General features: G+C 35.1%; 1 long non-coding RNA gene across 2 annotated transcripts in view; it reads left to right on the plus strand.

The window, feature by feature from the left end:
• LOC123384469 overlaps positions 1 to 3,825 on the plus strand; it is a 141,392-nt gene extending 137,567 nt beyond the window's left edge. For both annotated transcript variants that reach the window (XR_006595585.1, XR_006595586.1), the window contains exon 4: positions 2,519 to 3,825. This is a non-coding gene — a long non-coding RNA (uncharacterized LOC123384469). The remainder of the gene's footprint in view (positions 1 to 2,518) is intronic.
• Positions 3,826 to 21,235: the final 17,410 nt, after the last annotated feature.

The raw sequence follows: 21,235 nt of genomic DNA on the forward strand, positions 1-21,235 counted from the left end.
AGATATCAAATTAAATATAAGTAATGTCACATTATTTAACTGGTTTTAGTAAAGTTTGATATTTGGATTTTCTGGTTTCTCAGTCTATACCATATTATATACAGAAAATTGGAAGTAGGAAAGTTGATGGAGACTAATAGGCTATTTACAATGGCAAGTTTGTAGAGGGTAAAATATCTGATTGTCATAATATAAATCCTTTGTCAGGAAAATATTCAATTATAGTTATTATCTCCCACTTAGAATTAATTATATAATACATTTTTGAGATATTGTCATTATAAATGTTTAAATACTAAATTAGGTATTTAAATGAATAAGCTATGTAAAATACATAATTATAAGAATAGTTACTTTCTTCCATGATGATAGATAAATGATTTGTTTCTGTCACTTTTGATTCTTCCTTAGACCTCATATGTGATGAATTATAATAATTATTTATAATGACACACTCTTACCTTTGTCTATGCATGGTTTATTTTTATCTAGTTAATTACATAAAACTACTATACTAAGTACCTTAAAACATACCAACTAAAATTTAGCTCCTTTTTATCAGTTTTGCCATTGAATAGTTTAAGTTTATCATGGATAGCTGAAAGAGATTGCTGACTGCTACCAGAATAAATGTCATGCTTTAGAAGGAATTTTTCTTTACTTTTTTAAGACTGAACTTTAAAAATGGAACCACTCACTTACTTAGTGGCCACATACCTTCTTTACAATTACTTTAAATCCACTGCTGTTCTTTTCAACTAAATGGTAATAACATGACAACATTGGATAACTTAATTTTATATTCACAGTGGCTCATACATGATCACATTGATTACTTCTACTTAACACATTATACAATTTGTTGACTGGCATTAAGTCTTGAGATGTACGATATGAAAAATGATCAAATGAAATATTCTCCTAGTTAATGAGTTGAAAAGAAATCACCTACTAGCTTCAATTTTTCTAGGTTAATAAATATATAATAGATATGTTTCCCGTAGTGTTTATTTTGTCTTTTCTACTAAGGTATCAAATGTTCATGTTTTTGTCTATACTAATGAAATGTTCCTCATTTTCATTTCATTTTAATGTTAAAGAAGCTAGAAACTGATCATAAAATAAAGCATTGCAAGGAAGGTACACTTTAAATAATTTGTTCTTTGAATATTAGTTTTATCTTTTGGCGCTTGGATGGCTCAGTTGGTTGGGCATCTGACTTCAGCTCAGGTCATGATCTCACGGTCCGTGAGTTTGAGCTCCGCATCGGAATCTGTGCTGACAGCTCAGAGCCTGGAGCCTGCTTCGGATTCTGTGTCTCCCTCTCTCTCTGACCCTCCCCCATTCATGCTCTGTCTCTCTCTGTCTCAAAAATAAATAAACATTAAAAAAAAAGAAAAAAAAAGAAAATTAGTTTTATCTTTTTCAACTCCCAATTTTTTTGTCCTCACTTTCCTTTTTAAATTTTTTTATGGTCACAGCAGGACCAATTTTGTAATATGTGTTTTAATATACACTCAGATTAGAATATGCTTTATTTAAGAATAATCAAGAATAAACTAGTTGCAAATTAGGTAATATCCCAGACTCATTTAACCTTACCCTACTCTCTAACACTGAGTCTGTGTCAACCAACTCTATGACATAGTAGATAGTGATCCAACCTAGTAGAAAGTTAGCTTGTAAAAGAAGGTGAGAGAGATAGAAATCAAATTCTTATTTTCTGAAATTCAGAGGTAGCTGCTATTTCAATGTGTAAATTGTGTATTCAGTAGATAATATTTTCATGAGTATAAATAGATTTTTCAGAGTTTTCTAAGTGTTTATTTTGGTATAATTCAGTAACCTGTCCTCTTCCTCAGTCATGAAATATATATTTTAGGCTTAACCAGTACATAGTAGAGATATGTACTAACTCTATAGACAAATTAGGGAGGAGGAACCAATTTGGCCTTTGTATGGGAGTTGTAAAAAATGAGTATAAAGCCAAAAGAAACAAATGTACAAAATTCTGGGGAACAAAAAAGCATCGTATATTTTGGAAATTTTGAGAATTTCAGTAAAGCTTTATGATATGTCTCTGTTAGAAATGCTACATGCCAACTTCAATGACCCTTCTAAACGATCAGTAGAATTGGGTTGACAGCTACTGCAGGCACGAAGTGTGAAGGCAAATATCTCCTAACGGTGGATATCACACAATATAAAGTATCAGCTGTACCTTCTGCCCTCACTGAGGCTAATTTTAATGTAGGTAAGACCAACAACAGAATAGTAAACATCCAAGGTATTGTTAAATTAAAGTCATCTCCAACCTCCTGTTGTATCTAAACTGGATACTGAAGAAAATTATCAGGCCCTGGGTTTGAGTTCAACCTTCTTGTGACCTAATAGGTTAGCCTGTTGTTTCTGTTTCATGGATGCTGGTAGAAGACATGAGACTCCTGGGTAGGAGGTAAAGAATTTTATTACTCATAGCAGCATGAGCACCATGTTTGTATTGGTTCTCCTTTTCCAGCAGTCCAATGGAGCCAATGCAGAGAGCCCTGAAAGATGCTGCACATGCAATGTTGCATTACAGGAGAAAAAACATGAAACATGAAGAATTTACCAATTTAAAGCAAGCATGAAGCAAGCCTGCTGTTTGTCCCAGAAGATGACATTGCCTCATACCTCAAGCTTGCCTGCTATAAACACAACCCTGAAAAGTGGCCCAGGAAAAATGCTGTCAAGGCTTTGTATTCTTGGCAGACCTATTCAGACTTACAGAAGTATGAAAGATCATGGAAGACTCTTAACAAAAATGTAGTTGAGGCTGTTGAAGTAAGCCCCCATTTGCAAAGCCACACCATATAAGACTTTTCTACTTTCATTCATTTAGTTTTTGGGAGATAAAACTTCCCAGGATTCTCAGTTTTTAGGTAAACAATCATCATTCTGAGACAATATTCTCCTCACATACTGTGAGAATTAAATCTGGGGCTATTTGTCTACTAAATGGTTCTGATCTGAAAGGATAATAAACTTCTTATATTTCCCTCCAGAAGGCCAGTGGTTGCAGCCTGGAGTAGGGCCCTAGGTTAAGCTACAGGGTGTCAAGAGACTAGAGTATTATTTCCTCAGCTGTTGACATTTAGGAAGTAATAAAGCCCCAGACACACAGGACTGTCTGGCTCTTAGAGACATTTTTACTTATATACTGAAGGATTGGAGGACTTTTTGAAGAAGACCCTGTCAGGAAGGGAGGGAGAGCTCCCTCCTTCTCCTTTATAAACAGAGAAAAGGCCTTTTAGTTTGTCTCTCATCTTAGGAGTTTGTGACTACTCAAGTGGGAAAAAATCCTATCAGCTTTTATTGTGTTGCCTGAAGATGGGAAAAGAGGAGTCAATGCATTTACTATTTACTATGAGGTAATAGGAAATCTATCTCTAACCCAGAATATATCCTGGGAGCATTTAGGATAAAATTAATAAGCATGAATATTAAAAACCAATATTAGTTTTCAGCCAATATCTATTGAACATCTATTTTATGCCAGTCCCAGTTTTAAGGCCAAAGACAGACTAGAGCTAAAAGCTCTAACACATAGGGCTCATAGCATAGAAAAAACATCAAATGAACAAAAATTATACAATAAATGCCCTCATATATTCTTACAAATGCTCCAAAAATAAAAATAAACTATAACTCAGGTTGTTAGAGAGGAGATTGGGGAAAATCCAAGTTTGATTGGTATTAGACAGGCTTCTCTTAAAAATTACTTCACAATAGGGGCGCCTGGGTGGCGTAGTCGGTTAAGCGTCCGACTTCAGCCAGGTCACGATCTCGCGGTCCGTGAGTTCGAGCCCCGCGTCAGGCTCTGGGCTGATGGCTCAGAGCCTGGAGCCTGTTTCCGATTCTGTGTCTCCCTCTCTCTCTGCCCCTCCCCCGTTCATGCTCTGTCTCTCTCTGCCCCAAAAATAAATAAACGTTGAAAAAAAATTAAAAAAAAATTACTTCACAATAGTAAATATATATTCATATAGATACACATATTTACATTCTTTTCTTTCCTTTCTCTTATAGTTTGGCCACTACTGTATCCCAGTACCTAAGACAAGGCAGGGAATACTTGTTGAATGATGAATAAATAACTCAGTAAGAACAGGTCATTTAGTCATTTAACCTGATCTCTGAAGTGTAACAGTTAATAAGGCCAAGAAAAGGGGGAGAAACATTTCAGATAGACAAAAAAAAAGCATGTTAAAAACCCCAGGAAAGGAGTAAACAAGAGCTTATTGGTAGTGTTAAGGATTTCATATTTATCTCAAGAGTGACAATAATAATTAGCCCATTTTAACAAACGTACAACAGGATCCAATTTCTATTTTTGAAAAAATTCAACTGGCTGTTAAGTGACAATAGATTTTCTAAGGGCAAGAGGAGTCAGGACATGCCCTTAAGAAATACTCCATTAAGCCATAGTTGATAGGTAAGGAAAGCGACATAAAGTGGAAAAGTAAGTAAGTGAGAAGACTGAATATGAGACTTATACATAGAATCATCAGGACTTGCTGATGGGGAATGAGGGAGAGGTTGGCATCACCAGTGGTAGGTATGGAAACCAGATGGGAATCCATTAAAATTTGAATCTGAGGTAGTACTGTTAGCTTTGAAAGGACTGCTCAGGGATACATCCAGCATTAAAATTTAATCCACAGAAAAGAAGTGAAATGTAAGAAACAATGGAGAGCAAATTAATCCATAAAATATTTGGAGAATGCTTATTATTGACTGTAATATGTGGCTCATTTTGTAGATGTCTTTTAAAATGCTGGAACTAAATTTCCCGACAAAAATTATTTGCAAGATGGCAGTGGAAGTATTTTAAGGGTAGTTAAGCATAAGGTTCTTGGTGAAATCTTTGGATTATGCTAGAAATATATACAGTTAAATATGTATGTTGAAATTTTAATTACTAAAAATAAAACCTATAATATCCAAACCAACAGATAAAGTTAAAAAAAGAAGAAAATGGGAAGAGACAGCTAAGATTCAAGTGACTTGGAAGCTTCCAAGGCTAAATAGGAAGATAATTTTGCATAAATAGGCAAGTGGTACAGCAGGAAGATGAGACAAGATCAGAAGATTTAAGATCATAATTTGATACCGTGTTAAGGGCAATAAACACCAATTTGAATTATTAACAGTTCCTTTAAAAAGTGCAATCAATTAATTGAAAAAATAAAATTAAAGATATGTTTTAGCGTATGTAAAATCTACTAATTTCTGACCACTGGCTGTTAATGGAATGGGATTTAAAAAAACAGTGTACGGGTTGGGGCTTTACTCTTAGGAAGGCATTCCCATCACCATTGAAAGAAAAACCTGTGCCTACTGGATAAAAGAAAGAATGTTGTTTGCTTTCTTAGCCTTCAAGAGGGAAGACAAAGAACTTGAGCGAGAGAGAAACTCTGGCAACTGTGACCAAGAAATATTATTGCTCTACTGCTCCTGCCCTCAACCCCAGACATAATAAAGGAAACTATAAGCTTGGTAGATACATTTGCTTTAATTGCAGACTAGATACTTATGCAGGTACAGTGGGAACACAAGGAACACCCATGTCATAGAAGAGGGTGTTGTCAAAATTATTAATACCCTTAGAAGTATACAAGTCCTAAGTACGTTCATCCTGACACTATCTTTTTGTTCATCCCTTCCCCAAGGTATGGGTCCCATACTTGTTTCAAGCTCATCCTACACTTGAGCCTTATTATTTTTTTAAGTTTATTTACTTATTTTGAGAGACAGAGAGTGGGAGAGAGGCAGAGAGAGAAGGAGCGAGAGAGAGAATACCAAGCAGGTTCTGTGCTGACAGCAGAGAGCCTGATGCGGGGCTTGAACTCATGAACCATGAGATCATGACCTGAGCAGAAGTCAGACACCTAACCAACTGAGCCACCCAGGTGCCCCCTAGAGCCTTATTATTTTAAATGATAATAACCAAGTAGATTATATTGCGCTTTATATTATTGTATCAGGAATTTATATTTTCACACAATCCCAAGGGACAAGTTGATGTGTATATGATGTCCATTTTACACATGAGGAAGCGATGACCAGGAGAGGTGAAATGGCAGTCCTGTGTTTGCAGGTCTTGGGAGGGGAAAATAAATTGGGGCAAGTCCTAGATTCTTTAGGTTCAAGTTTGGTTCTCCTGTTTAAAACAAGATACATGTTAGATAGTATCATTTAATAAAGTTGGTTTGGTTAATCTGATTTATAAAGGACTGAGAGCATTACATGGTTACGGTTTTAAATTAATAAAACCACACTATGCAGAGTAGATTTGATTTAAAATAAATACTTAGGGAGATGTGCATTAATAAAATATTTTAACAGTAAATATGAATAAGAGCTGAGGGAGTGAAGTCAGCATATGGAGACAATTATTCTGACAAGCCTGGTTATCTCTAAGGGTACTAAATCTTACAGCTGGGTAGAGTACTGCTAGTAAAAACTAAAGATTTCTTTTCTGGTCTCTTTCCCTCAAAACATGGATCAGTGTGTAAAACAAAGGAATGGTGGAATCAGCAACTGTTGTTACAGGACCTGGACCATACAGGTTAGTTGAGCCTTAGGCATCTGCTGACACGTCCCTCCCTTGTCTGTCTCAAGGGTTCACAGGAGAGGGGGTAACTTTATTCAGTTCTTATGCTCATACTCTCTCCTGTGGGTCAAGTTAAGGAGATTTGAAAGCAAGGACTAATTTTTCACAAACTCTTTAGAGCAGTGATTTACAAACTGGAGTATAGCCACAGAATTTCCTCATGGGCTATATGAAAATATAGATGTATAGTTCTCATGCCTTGATATTTTAATTCTCTATTGCTAGGGTGTGCTTTGGGCCCTTGTATGTGTTGAAAAAAACCTTGGCTCCCAAGGTGGGACCAACTACTGTCAAATATTGACTTATGGGACCAGGGACTCTCATGTCCCCTCTTCAAACTTCTGGACTATCCACCTCTTTAGAAACACTCCAATCCCAAAGGAGAGATGATAGCAACTATTTTGTTGAACAGAGTTCAGGACATTCATTGGGCCATATTTTCATGTTAAATGAGATTAGTGTTCCTTACAGGAGACACCCATTATGGCATTGTATCCTTACTCCTTGGCATACAACCAATCAGGTTCTGCATTTTCCTACTTATTTTGAGCTTAATTGATTGGCTAATTTGGACTGGGCCTACATTCTGTTCTCTTCCTTTTTCTCTATATATGAAAATACCCAATAGTAAAAAGGAGTCACCAGTAAATATGCTAATGGTTCTGAGTTTTTATATCTATCTCCTTATATTTCTGAGATACATTCTCTCCCAGGCCCTTTCAATCCTTAAAAATAGAATTCCTACGCTTCAAATTTGAGTTGGGAGCAGATAGTGGTCTGTTTAAGCCTGAAGCATAAACCATGTACCTAGTTGTTTGTTTTTGTTTTTATTTTTCTTTTGAATCCCTGAGTTGGGAGTTGTGGGTTCATGAACAACAAAAACAAAGCCTTACTTTGATTCTCTTGTCCCCGTGGTAAGCACTAAAACCCAAAAGGTATTTCAATTTTTCACAACTGACAAAATATAGACAGTTATGGATAAGAGATCTTTTCAAAACTTAATGCCAACCTTTAGTTTTGATAAGTGTTTATTTTATTGGATTTCACAGTGCTACAATTGATTTCACTGAAAATGCATTGGTAGTGTTCCTCCAATCTATTCTCAAGCACAGTAAAATGTAGTCTGTGGAGGCAGAGACTGTTGTCAGTTGTGTTTGTCGCTGTATGGCCAGTACAGCACGCTGCCTGATGCATCACAGACACAAAATAACTATGTGGTATTACTGAATTATGGCATCAAGGAAAACCTTTGGGAACCTTGGTAGTCATCCACATGGCTGCCCAATATTTGATATTATCAATTACATTTTTATTTCACCATTCTAAAATATTTTTGAATGTCCTTTAAAACTATTAGATATATTCAGAAAGTTGTCTTCATTCTCCTCTGTAGCCACCAAAATGAGGTAACTCCTTCCTCTCCAGTGTTGGTTCTGTATTTGCACACCATCTAGGTTATTCTGAATCATGTGAATAATACATTTATAATTTTGTAATTCACTGTGTTTATTCATAGTAATTATTTTGTCTGACCTTTCTTCATTACTGGCATGGTAAAGTGTAAAAATTACAAGGCTAAGCAGTTAGCAAATAAGGTTACATAAACATTTGGAGCAGAATTTTGTTAGTTCCATTAATGATCACCTCAGAGATGATAGTACTTCAGATATTCTGTTTGGAACGTTCTTCTCCTCTATATGCCTGGGAATATCTTCAGCTTCTTTGATTCGGCTCTGAAATTGTTTCTGGGCCTTATTGCCTATGTTATGTACTGCCTTCCACTATTTAAAGACATTGTCATCTTTCTATGGCACTGTCAGTCATATATTCAACCCATATCTCATTCTCTCATGTTTCCTCCTGTCTTTCTCAGGCCAGAGTTCTGGTGTTCCCCACTCTTTGGAGGAACTGATTAGAGAAGCAGTTCCCACTGCTCTAAATTATGCTCATTTAGGCCATCATCTGTGCTTAGCTCCTAAGATCCAAAATTCTCTAAGTTTATTGTAACCCATTCACTCCCCAATACATGTATTTACCACCAGGATACCAAGTTTGGGACAAATCAAGAAAGAGTCACACTAAACATGTTGTCAATTTTGCACTTTATTGCAATGTCCTTGTAGCTGGGACAAATCCTCTCCCATGGAATCCCTTCTGCCTCTTAAAAAAAATAAATGTTTTGTTGCAAATCCCTATATCTTCAGACATGACTGAGATTCTTGTCATAAGAGTGTCCATAGTCCCCAGGTCAGGGTGGGGGTGGGGGGATTGGGAAAGTTGGGAATAATACTGGCAGACTGATGTCAAATTTCATACTGAAATCTCAGTTCTGCCTTAGTTGGGTCCCCTGCCATCCCATTCAGTGCCTAGTACTGTATAATTTATATACAAATTTATTCACACACACATATATACATACATACTTATCTGTATGTATTTATCCATCTATCTTATCTATCTATCTATCTATCTATCTATCTATATCAATCTCTACTTCCCCCTTACATAGATTTACCTTTATTAGCTTCGTGACACTATGGGCCTGGAGTAATCTGAGCTCCATTGGAGATTTGCATTTAACATAAATTCTGTTGAAGTTCTTTTTTTTTTTTTTAAGTTTAGGATCTCCCTTTAAAAGATTTTTTTTTCTGTTTTTAATGTGTTTCCCAAAGTACTTAATCTAAACAGCAAGAAAGAATAGTATTTAATCCATTTAGAATCTGAAATACATTTTTATTTATTTAGCATACACATTTTTTTGTTGTATCTCAGGCTTTCTTATTTGATTTCTTAACCTTTGCGTTAGGAATTATTTTTATTTAAGGATTATGAATATAAAAATAATTCATGGTAATGATAATAGAGATTAATTTTACATATTCACATTCCTTAGTATAAGTTAACAAGAAAATTTCTGTAGATTTTTTCAATTTACTCTCAAGTATGATCCAATACATCTGATTTATATGGCAATTATGTAAAACTCTTTATTACCATTTGAATTAAGAGTACTTTAGGACATAATCTAATAAAATGGTGATTAAGCTATAGCAGCTCCTCCAAATGAGAACATGCAAGTTCTGGCCTTTTTTTCATTTTTACACTAAGTTCTATACATAGAGTTTCAGTGAGGTCTGGAAAAATTTAGCTTGGGCCCCAAGTGACTCTATCTCTACTAAACATACTCCACTGAGGAAAAAAAAAAAATCTACTGGCTGTCAAGACTGAAATCCATTCCAATCAGAAGTCCGAATTTGACTCTTTTGACATCTTATTTTTAGAAACTGTCAAACTCATGAACAATAGAGAATCCTGCAGGATTTTCCTCTGTTATTAGTCTCAAATCATTCCAGAGGGTTTGGGGAAATCTGCGTGTATCTGGACCTCTGCAACTCAAGGAAGCTCAGCTAAGTCTAGCCAAGAAAAATGGAATTGAGATTTGTTTCCACTTAGTGCAAGCAAACTCAACCAATCATCATCAAATTGTGCTTCTTCCTCTTTAAGTTTCTTGGACAAATGACTTGGTTGCCTGTGAACAGATTTTGGGGGAGGCCATGTTATTCAGGGCTTTATGCATCTGAAACCTTTAGTTTGCATATCTTTTAAAATAATTTTGAAAATGTATGTACTCATTTACTATTTTATTTTTTTGTTTTTTAATTTTTTTTCAACGTTTTATTTATTTTTGGGACAGAGAGAGACAGAGCATGAACGGGCGAGGGGCAGAGAGAGAGGGAGACACAGAATCGGAAACAGGCTCCAGGCTCTGAGCCATCAGCCCAGAGCCCGACGCGGGGCTCGAACTCACGGACCGCAAGATCGTGACCTGGCTGAAGTCAGACGCTTAACCGACTGCGCCACCCAGGCGCCCCACTCATTTACTATTTTAAATGACTCAAAATATTTTATTAAAAATGTATACAGTTGGAAGGCATATATAATTTGAAACAGAATATTATAACAGTATTTTTAAAAGTGCCCTAATTATAAAACTACCATAGTTTTTGAAGCCTACTATTATTGATTTCAATATATATGAACAAAATATTTTAATAATCAGATATTTTACGTTGTTTTTTCTTCTTGAACACATATTTCCTTTGTACATAGTCCACAGAAATGTTTTTTTCCAATTTAATATACTTTAAGCTTGAAAGTCATTCTTCATCATCCTATCCTATTCCTTTGCATCAAAAACAGGTATATAAGCTTAAATTTAATAAATTAATTTGTGTGATTCAAAAGTTTTACATGTTATGATTTTCATATGAATTGTTTTATCACCGATTATTAGAACACATGTCATCAAATAACAGAAATATATAAAATAATTTAAAAATAAGCAACATGAAAGTACAGTTTTACTGGAAATGCATCTCTTTATGAAGTAGATGAAGAGTTATAAAAACCTGTTCACATGTATCAATGAACAGATGTTAATTTTTAACTGAATATTACATGGCCAAAAATAAGTTTTTACATTTATTTTATTTTTACAAACTTTGAAAATCTTTTCAACATAAATTAGTAGGTAAGAATGGAATGGAGTTCTATGCCAAATATCATGTAGTAATCAATCATCAAAAATTATTTTTAATGATCTGTGTGCTGAGAATTCAGTTAATTTTTGCATCAATTTTGTTGAAAATAAGGCACTGAAACAACCTGCCTTGCAAAATGATTTGCTAATCCTTAGAGTTATTCAGTCTCTCAACACTAACAATAATATTCCTTTTTTCTTTTTTTTTGGCAATTGAAAAGGAGGCCCTCAGGAAGGAGAATCCATACTGTGACTTACCAGTAGGCACATTCTCAGGATAAAATTTTAGGAAAAAGACGTGGGAGTTGAAATTTTTAAATTTAAGTTCCTTAAAACTCTTCATGCCCAGGAACCCCTAGGAACCACCCACTCACTGGTTGCCTGTAACCATGATTCAAACCACTGAAGTAGAGAAGTGGTCTGAAAGATTTTCTTGATTTCAGGCTTATAAACTCCAAATTAACTGAGGCTGGAAAAGTCCCTGGGACACAAGCACTGGCAAAAGTTCTGTAGAGGCTTCAGCTATTTACACTTCTCTGAAAAAGTGATGCCTTATATGTTCCTTGGGTCCAGGAAACATGATTGATGGTAATGTACTTCCAAGAACCCAGCTCAGTCTTATGTATACAGTCTATAGATCAGCCAACATACTACATAACTTCCCTGTGTATGTAATTAACCTCGGTAGTACTAAATTACACATCTGAGTTTCTATTGCCTTAGAAGAGGAAGGGGGAGCAAATTTTGAAAAGTAAAAGAGGAGAAAAAGAAAAAGTATTGTTTTCTTTTAGCCAGTATAATTTTGGCCTTAAATGCTGACACTATTTCATAGAGAAGTTCATGAGTGCTCATTCAATTTTTTAATAGACCTTACTTTTTTAGAGCACTTTTAGGTTCACGGTAAAATAAAGCAGTAAGTGCAGAGCATTTTCCACACCCCTGCCCTCACACATGCGTAGCTTCCCATATTATCAATATCCCCCATCCCAGGTACATCAGTTACAATCATTGAACCTACATTGACATGTTATTATCACTTTTTAAAATCCATAGTTTACATTAGGGTACACTCCTGGTTTTGTGCATTCTGTGGGTTTAGACAAATATAAAAGGACAAGTATCCACCATAAAAGTATCATAAACAGTAGTTTCAGGGCATCTGTGTGGGTCAGTCAGTTGAGCATCTCTTTATTTCAGCTGGGTCATGATCCCAGGGTTGTAGAATTTATCCCCACGTTGGGCTCCATGATGAGTATGGAACCTCCTTAAGATTCTCTTTCTGCCCTTCTCTCTCTCTCTCTCTCTCTCTCTCTCTCTCTCTCTCTCTCTCTCTCTTTCTCTCTCTCTCTCTCTCCTCCCCCCATAAAAAAATAAATAACAAGAGTGGTTTCACTGACCTAAAAATCGTTTGTACTGTGCCTGTGCATCCCTTCTTCCCTCCAAACCCTGGCAACCATTGATCTTTTTACTGTTTCTATAGTTTTACCTTTTCCAGAAAGTCATATAGTTGTAATGATATAGTATGTAATCTTTTCAGATTGCCTTCTTTCACTTAGTATTATGAGTATAAGGTTCCTCCATGTCTTTTCATGGCTTGATAGGCAATTTCTTTTTAGCACTGAATAATATTCCATTGTCTAGATAGATGTACCACAGTTTATTTACCCATTTACCTACTGAAGGATTTCTTGGTTGCTTCCAGGTTTTGGCAATCTTGAATAAAGCTGCTATAAAATCCATGTGCAACTTTTTGTGTGATATCCAACTCCTTTGGATAAACACCAAGGAGTGCCAATGCTGAATCATATAGTAAGAATGTGTTTAGTTTTGCAAGACACTGCCAAACTGTTTTCCAAAGTTGCTATAATCATTTTGCATTCCAACTAACAATGAATTAGAGTTCCAAATGCTCCATATTCTTGCCAGTATTTGATGTTGTCAGTATACTGGGTTTGAGTCATTCTAATAATGTGTGGTGGTATCTCATTACTTTAGGTTGCATTTCCTTGAAGATATATGATGTGGGGCATCTTTTCATATGTTTATTTGCCATCTGTATACCTTCCTTGATGCGATAACTGTTAAGAATCTTTGGCCCATTTTTAAATCTGGTTGTTTTACTTTTGTTAAGTTTTAAGAGTTTTTTGTGTTCAATATAATCCTTTACCAAAAATGCCTTTTGCAAGCATTTTCTTTCAGTCTGTGCTTATCTATTCATTCTCTTGACAGTTTCTTTTGCATAGAAGAAAATTTTAATTTAATGAAACCAAGTTTATCAATTATTTATTTGAGACATCATGGCTTCAGTGTTGTATCTAAAGTCATCACCATACCCAAGGTCATCCAGGTGTTCTCCTACATTATCTTCTAGGAGTTACATAGTTTTTCATCATACAGTTAGGTCATTTTGAGTTAATTTTTGTTAAGCGTATATGGTCTGAGTCTGGATTTATTTATTTATTTTGCATGTGGATGTCCAGTTGTTTCAACACCATTTATTGAAAAGACTACTTTTGCTCCATTGTACTACCTTTGCTGTTTTGTCAAAGATAAATTGACTATACTTATGTGGTTCTATTTCTGGACTCTGTTTTATTCCATTGATCTATTTATCCATTCTTTAGCCAGTGCTATACTGGCTTGAATACTGTACCTTCATAATAAGTCTTGAAGTTGGGTAGTGTCAGTAATCCAACTTTGTTTTCCTTTAATATTGTGTTGGCTATTCTGGGTCTTTTCCCACTCCATATAAGTTTTAGAATCAGTTTGTGAGTATCACAAAATAACTTGGTTGGATATTCATTGTGATTACATTGAATCTATAGATCCAGTTAGGAAGAACCAAAATCTTGACCATATTGAGTCTTCTTATCTAAGAGCATGGATCATTTCTCCATTTATTTACTTTTTCTCTGATGTCTTTCATCAAAGTTTTATAGTTGTCCATCTTGTACATATTTTGTTTTATACATACATATTTTATTTTTGAGGGTGCTAAAATAAGTTCTATTATATTTTTAACCTCAAATGTCACTTGGTCATTTCTGGTATATAAGTAAGCAATATTCTAGTATATTAACTTGTATCAGCAATCTTGATATAATCACTTATTCCAGGATTTTTTTTTTTGCCCACTCTTTGATATTTTCAACATGGACAGATATGTTTTCTGCAAACAAAGGCAGTTTCATTTTTATTTCCCAATTGTATGCTTTTGATTTCCTTTTTGTATCTTACTGCACTTAGCTAAAGTTCTAGTGCCATATTAAGAAACAGGTGTGTGATGGGACATCCTTGCCTTATTCCTGATCTTAGTGAGAAAGCTTTGCATTTCCCACCACAGTATGATGTTAGCTGTGGGTTTTTTGTATAATTTTTTTTATCAGGTTGAGGACATTTATCAGTGAACAAAATATTCAAGGGAAAAACTCCCATATTCCTAGTTTACTGTGTGAGTTTTTATCATAAATGGGTATTGGATTTTGTCAAGTGCTTTTTCTGTTTCTATTGCTATGATTAGGTGATTTTCCTTCTTTGGCCTGTTAATGTGGTGGATAATGGTAACTGATTTTCAAAAGTTGAACCAGCCTTCCATACCTAGGATAAATCCCACTTGATTTTGGCATATCATTATTTTTATATGCTACTGGATTCTGTTTGCTGATATTTTGTTGAGGATATTTGCATCTATTTTCATGAGAGATATAGGTATATAGTTTTATTTTCTTGCAATCGCTTCTGATTTTGTTATTAGGGTAATGCAGTGTCATAGAATGAATTAGGATGTGTTTGCTCTGCTTCAATTGTCTGACAGTGTAGATAATTTTTTCCCTTAAGTATTTGGTACTATTTACTGGTGAACTCACCTAAGTCTGATGCTTTCTGTTTTGGAAGATGCTTACTTAGTCATTCAATTTCTTTAGTATATATGGGCTTTTTCATGTTGTCTATTTCCTCTTGTGTGAGTATTTGCAGACTGTGTCTATTAAGGAATCGATTCATTTTCATCTAGGTTATCAAATTTGTGGGGATACAGATTTCATAGTATCCCTTTATTATCCTTTTAATGTCAATGGGATCTATAGTAATGTCTTTGTTTTCATTTCTGAAATTAGTAATGTATGTCCTTTCCCTTTTATTTTTCTTAATTAGCTTGGCTAAAGCTGATTGATTTTATTGATCTTTTCAAAGAACTAGCTTTTTATTTCATTGATTTTCCTTATTGGCTTCATTTTTTCAATGTCATTGACTTCTGCTCTGCTTTTTATTATTTCTTTTCTTTTTTCCTTTTTTTTTTTTTACTTTGGATTTAATTTGCTATTCACTTTTTAGTTTCCTAAAGGAGATTATTGATTTTTAGATTTCTTTTCTAATATATGCATTAGCTGATGTAAATTTCCCTCTAAGTACTACTTTAACTGCATCCTCAAAACTTTGATAAGTTGTTTTTATTTTCATTTAGTTCAAATTATTTCTTTATTTTTCTTGAGATTCCTTCTTTGATTCACGTGTTACTTAGAAGCATACTGTTTTAATTTCGAAATATATGCAATTTTCCAGCTACATTTTTGTTATTCATTTGTAGGTAACTCTATCTTCTAAACTCTGAGAACATACATTGTATGGTTTTTATTATTTTACATTTGTTAAGGTATGTTTTATGGTCCAGAATGTGGTGTATCTTTGTGAATGTTCTATGTGAGCTTGAGAAGAATGTTTAATCTGCTGTTGTTGAATTAAGTAGTCCATAGGATTCAATTATATCTAATGATTTAAGGTGCTAGTTAGTTCAACTATATCCTTGCTAATATTTTGCCTGCTGGATATGTCAACTTTTAATAAAATAGTATCAAAGTCTCCCATGTAATAGTGAATTCATTCTTTTCTCCTGAAAGTTCTATCAGATTTTGCCTCATATATATTTTTATGTATACACCTATTGAGGATTGATAGTCTTCTTGAAGAATTAATTCCTTTATCATTATTTAATGCCTTTCTTTATCCATAACTTTTCTTCCTCTTAAGTCTGGTCTGTCTCTCTGTCCTGCTTCCTTTTGATTAATGTTAGCATGGCATATCTTTCTCCACCCATTTACTTTATGTGTAGAAGTTATTTTATATTTAAAGTGAGTTTCCTGTAGGTAGCATACAGTTGGGTCTTGTTTTTTGATCCACTCTAACAATCTCTGTCTTTTAGTTAGTGCATTTAGATCATTGGCATTCAACGTGATTATTGATGTAGTTGGATAAATATCTGCCTTATTTGTTACTGTTTTCTCTTTGTTGCCCTTGTTCTTTGTTCCTATTATAGTGTTCCACTCTTCTGTCTTTTGTGGTTGTAATTGAGCATATTATATGATTCCATTTTCTCCCCTTTCTTAGCATATCAGTTTTTTTTTTTACTTTTTTGTCTTTTTTTTTTTTTTTAGTGGTTGCCCCAGAGTTTGTCGTACGCCTTTACAACTAATCCAAGTCAACTTTAAAATATCATTTGACTACTTCATAGGTAGTGCAAATGCCTTATAATAACAAAACAAAACAATCTTAATCAAAATAATCCTAATTCTTTCCCCATCCCTTGTATTATTGCTATTGATAACTTTACTTATACATAAGCATACATAAATATATAGATATAATATATTGTGAGATAATAGAAAATATATGTATTAACCTCTCCCCCCAGGTCCTGGCACAGAGTTCCTGAAACTTTGCAGATTCCTAGTGATAGGAGCATTAACAGCATCTTTTGTTCTAATATTTGTTCTTTGATCTCAGTTCCTGACACAGGCCTCCTAAATCCCTTGGAATTTCCTGGGTGAAAGGAGTGTCTTTTGTTCTAATGAGGCAACTCTGGGTGGCCTGGATGGCTCCTGTATGGGGGCATGTCACCAGAAAGAACAAGCCACTGTTAAAAGCTTGGAATTTTCAGGGGGCACCTGGATGACTCAGTCGGTTAAGCGTCCCACTTCAGCTCAGGTCATGATCTCACAGTTCACGAGTTTGAGCCCCACGTCAGGCTCTGTGCTGACAGTTCAGAGCCTGGAGCCTGCTTGGATGCTGTATCTCCCTCTCTCTGCCCCACCCCTGCTCGTGCTCTGTCTCTCTCTGTCTCTCAAAAATGAAAAAAACATTTAAAAAAAATTTTTAAGCTTGGAATTTTCAGCCACATTCCCCATTCTCCAAATAGGGGAGAGGGGCTGGAATGGAGTTAATGATTGACCTTGCTTATATGATGAAGCCTTCATAAAAGCCCCCAAAATGTGGTGTTTGGAGAGCTTTCAGGTTGATGAACCCATCCACTTAGCAGGAGGAGACAGAAGCTACTGTGCTCAAAATCCTCCCAGACTTTCCACTGTTAGAAAGAGAGAGAGAGAGGGAGAGAGAGGAAAGAAGGGAAAGAAAGAAAGAAAGAAAGAAAGAAAGAAAGAAAGAAAGAAAGAAAGAAAGAAAGAAAGAAGAAAGAAAGAAAAGAAAGAAAAAGAAAAGAAGGAAGGGAAGAAAGAAAATAGGAAAAGAAAAATAAATCCTCCCAGACTTTGCCCTATGTAACCCTCGTTGTACATCTACTTTTTTTATCATATCCTCTAATAAACTGGTAGAACTAAGTAAGTGTTTCCCTGAGTTCCATGAGCTCCTCTAGGAAATTAATCAAACTTGAGGAAGAGGTTGTGGGAACCTCTGACATATAGGCAATCATTCAGAAACATGCGTGACAACCTGGATTTCTGATTGGCACAGTCTTGTGGGACTGAGCCCTTAACCTGTGGGATCTGACACCTCTTTAGGTAGACAGTGTCATACCTGAGTTAAATAGTAGGACACTCAGCTAGTATAACAGAATTTCTTGGTTGGAGAACAAACCCAACAAACATTTGGTGACCAGAATACTTGTGAATAACGAAGGAGACACACAGGAGGGAAACTGTTTTGTTTTTTCTCTAAAACATACATAAACATTCATAATTGAATACTTTGTTGCTATTATTATTTTGAACAAACTATTTCTGCTAAATAAATTAAGAATAAGAGAAATAAAAGATTTTATTTTACTTTTGCTTATTCTTTCACCAGTGATGTTCTTTTCTTTATGTAGATTGAAATTCACTACCTATGCCATTTCTTTCTGTCTAAAATATGTTTTAAGATCTCTTAAAAGGCAGGTTAACTGGCAACAAATTCAATTTATTCAACTTTTGTCTGAAGAAGACTTTATTTATTCTTTACTTTTGAAGGATGATTTTGTACGGTACTATTCTAGGTTGGTTGTTGTTTTTTTCTCTGAACACTTTAAATATTTCACTTCACTCTCTTCTTGCTTGCTTGCATCTAACATCCCTGGCATATCTGAGTCTGGTTTTGATGGTAGCTCTGTATCTTCAAACTGTGTTTGGTTTTTTGTTTATTTTGTTTTATTTTGCCTTTTAGTATGCCTCGTAATTTTTTTCTTGCTAGCTAGATATGATGCACTGAGTAAAAGACACTGCTGTAAAAAGACCTTTACTGATGTGGCAATCAGGTTAGGAAGGAGGGGAAGTATTCTATAATCCTGTTATTAGGTCTTAGTCTTCTAGTGAGCCTGTGGCACTTTACAAGTGCTTCTCAGTTTCCCATTCCCCACTTAGATGGGACAGAGTGGCTAGTGTGGGCTTGAGTTGATATTTACTTTCCTCTACATGGAAGACTAGAGCCAGTTGGAGTTGTATATTTCCCTTCCCTGAGGTCAATTAGGCTCTGATAAAATCCCAGCAGGTTGGATTCTGGTTAAGTAGTTCCTCCTCAGGTCAGACCTTGTTAAGAACACATGCTCTGGTGTATTTCAAACTAGTTCTTTTCACCCTCACTCTTCTGGTAGCATAAGAGGATTTTTCTCTGATATTCACTGTGAAAGTCTGCTAGAGCTCCCATAAGTAAAACTCACAAAAATTTGCACACCTCCACTGCCCCTACCTTGTCTGGGGCCCTCTGGAGTTTTTACCTCAGATTTGTCCCCTCTGACACTTCCATAATTCATTATGGTTCAGGTTTTTCTATCCTGGCACGTTTCTCATGGAAGTTTTTGCTTGTGGGTTTCTGCTTTGGTGAGTTTTGATTCTCTGCGCTTGTCTGTTTGTCTCTCCAGTTTTGGGAGTGATGGTTGGCCCTGTGACCTCTCCTACATATTTAAGAAGAGTTGTTAATTTTCTCTTTGTTCAACGTTTTACTTGTTCTTAGGATAGAGTAGTTGACTTCCAAGCTTCTATCATGCTGAACCAGAAAACGGAAGTTCTTTTAATTCTTTTTTCACTTTTAAGAAGAAAAAAAAATCTCTAATTATAGATAAAAGAAGAATATTTGTGTTTTATATTCAGATACAAATATACATATGACATGGTAATTCTAATTAGAAAACAAATAATGAGAAGATGTTAAATTTGGAGTTACTTCCTAAACACAGTTCTATTCCTTGAAGGGTAGAGCAAAGACATCTAACTAGTGCTGCCTGTGCCATTTTGGCTCTAACATCTGTTTCTTTATCAAGAAGGTTCATCTATAAAAGAAACCTATAAGATAAAAGTCAGTAATAAAAGATCATGCTTTATGCTGACAATCTATTGCTCAGATTTATTGTTAAAAGTGCTAGCAGGGCATAAGAAACTTGTAGATAACTCCAAGTGAAATAGATGATCTTTATACACTTTGACCAAACCTATTTAAAGAGAGAATTGAGTTTGTAGGATGGGGCATATGTAATTGCCCTTCTGAGCACAATTTATCTCACCTAATAGTGCAGTTAAGTCTATAGCATTCCCTTAGCAATAATCAGTGTGAGTGTTCTGGAAATCCCAATATCCCATGCATAATTCAGGAAAACAAACAGGTGTTTTTAGATATTCTTTAGTGTAAAATCTAGATCTAAATTTACTCTTTTATAAACTTAGTGTTCCTACTTCACCTCTGTAGAAGAGATACATTTATTTACCTGCAATATCAGGCCTAGATGCTTTATCATTTACTTTCCTGCTTTATACTTTGTAGTACTATGTGTACATAAATACTAATATCAAATGAAGATGGACAATCATATTTTACCCAAGAAATATATTTGTCTAGGCATCTATTATAGACATTTAAAAGGAGGTACATGAAATTTTCTCTTTCAACATAGTGAAATTAATTCTGTCAACTCCTTTACCATTGTAATAACACAGTAGACATACAGTAAGACTAGGATTAAGTAAATCTGTTTCAAGTGTTGCTTACTATTGATTGTGTATTCTTGGATCAGTTGCCTATCTTTTCTTAGGACCTCACTGTTAAATACACTTGTCAAGGAAATAATAGCCCTGTGCTATTTGCCCTATACACTGACTCTGATTTTCAAGACTTCTGAAAAAAAAGCCAAAAACCTTTGCATTTGATACCGACATTTCATAATTCTGTGCATTTATCCTAAATATCAGTACTCAGCCCATCATTTTGTGGGCAGCTAAGGATGTGGCTTTTAACTATGGGCACCAGTGGTTGGTTGCTCTTCTTGCTGTCACTGTGTTCAACCTGGTCCATTCTTTCTGTCCATTAGCTAATTAGCTACACTCCATGCTGCTGCTAGACCTTTGTGTATATGGCACCTGATTCTCATCATTCTCTTATCCCCACGCTATAAAACAAGTGTCTTAAAAGATATTTGGAATAAGAAACCAGATGGGACCGTCACTCTTGAATTTCTATCCTACTGATGGGATTTTTTTTCTTTGCACGTTCCTCAGTGGCAATGTTTCTCAAATGCCTAGTGCCAGCATGTTCATCAGGATGATTGATCTCATTTTCACTTTAGAAAAGTAGTTCTTGACCTAAATGGAGCTTTCAAGAGTGCTGACACCCCACTACCAGATTCTGATTTCATGTTTTTTGGACATGATCAAGGGCTGAAGATATTTGTGAGCAGATCTGGATTGAATAGTTTTTACCTTAGTTTTTCATTCATGTGCTAAAATAGATTCAGTTCTGTTGCTGTGTATTGCACATATATGATGTCCTTAAATAACAGATGTAAAAAGCAT

Source organism: Felis catus, chromosome A3, assembly GCF_018350175.1.
Source record: "Felis catus isolate Fca126 chromosome A3, F.catus_Fca126_mat1.0, whole genome shotgun sequence".
NCBI lineage: Eukaryota > Metazoa > Chordata > Mammalia > Carnivora > Felidae > Felis > Felis catus.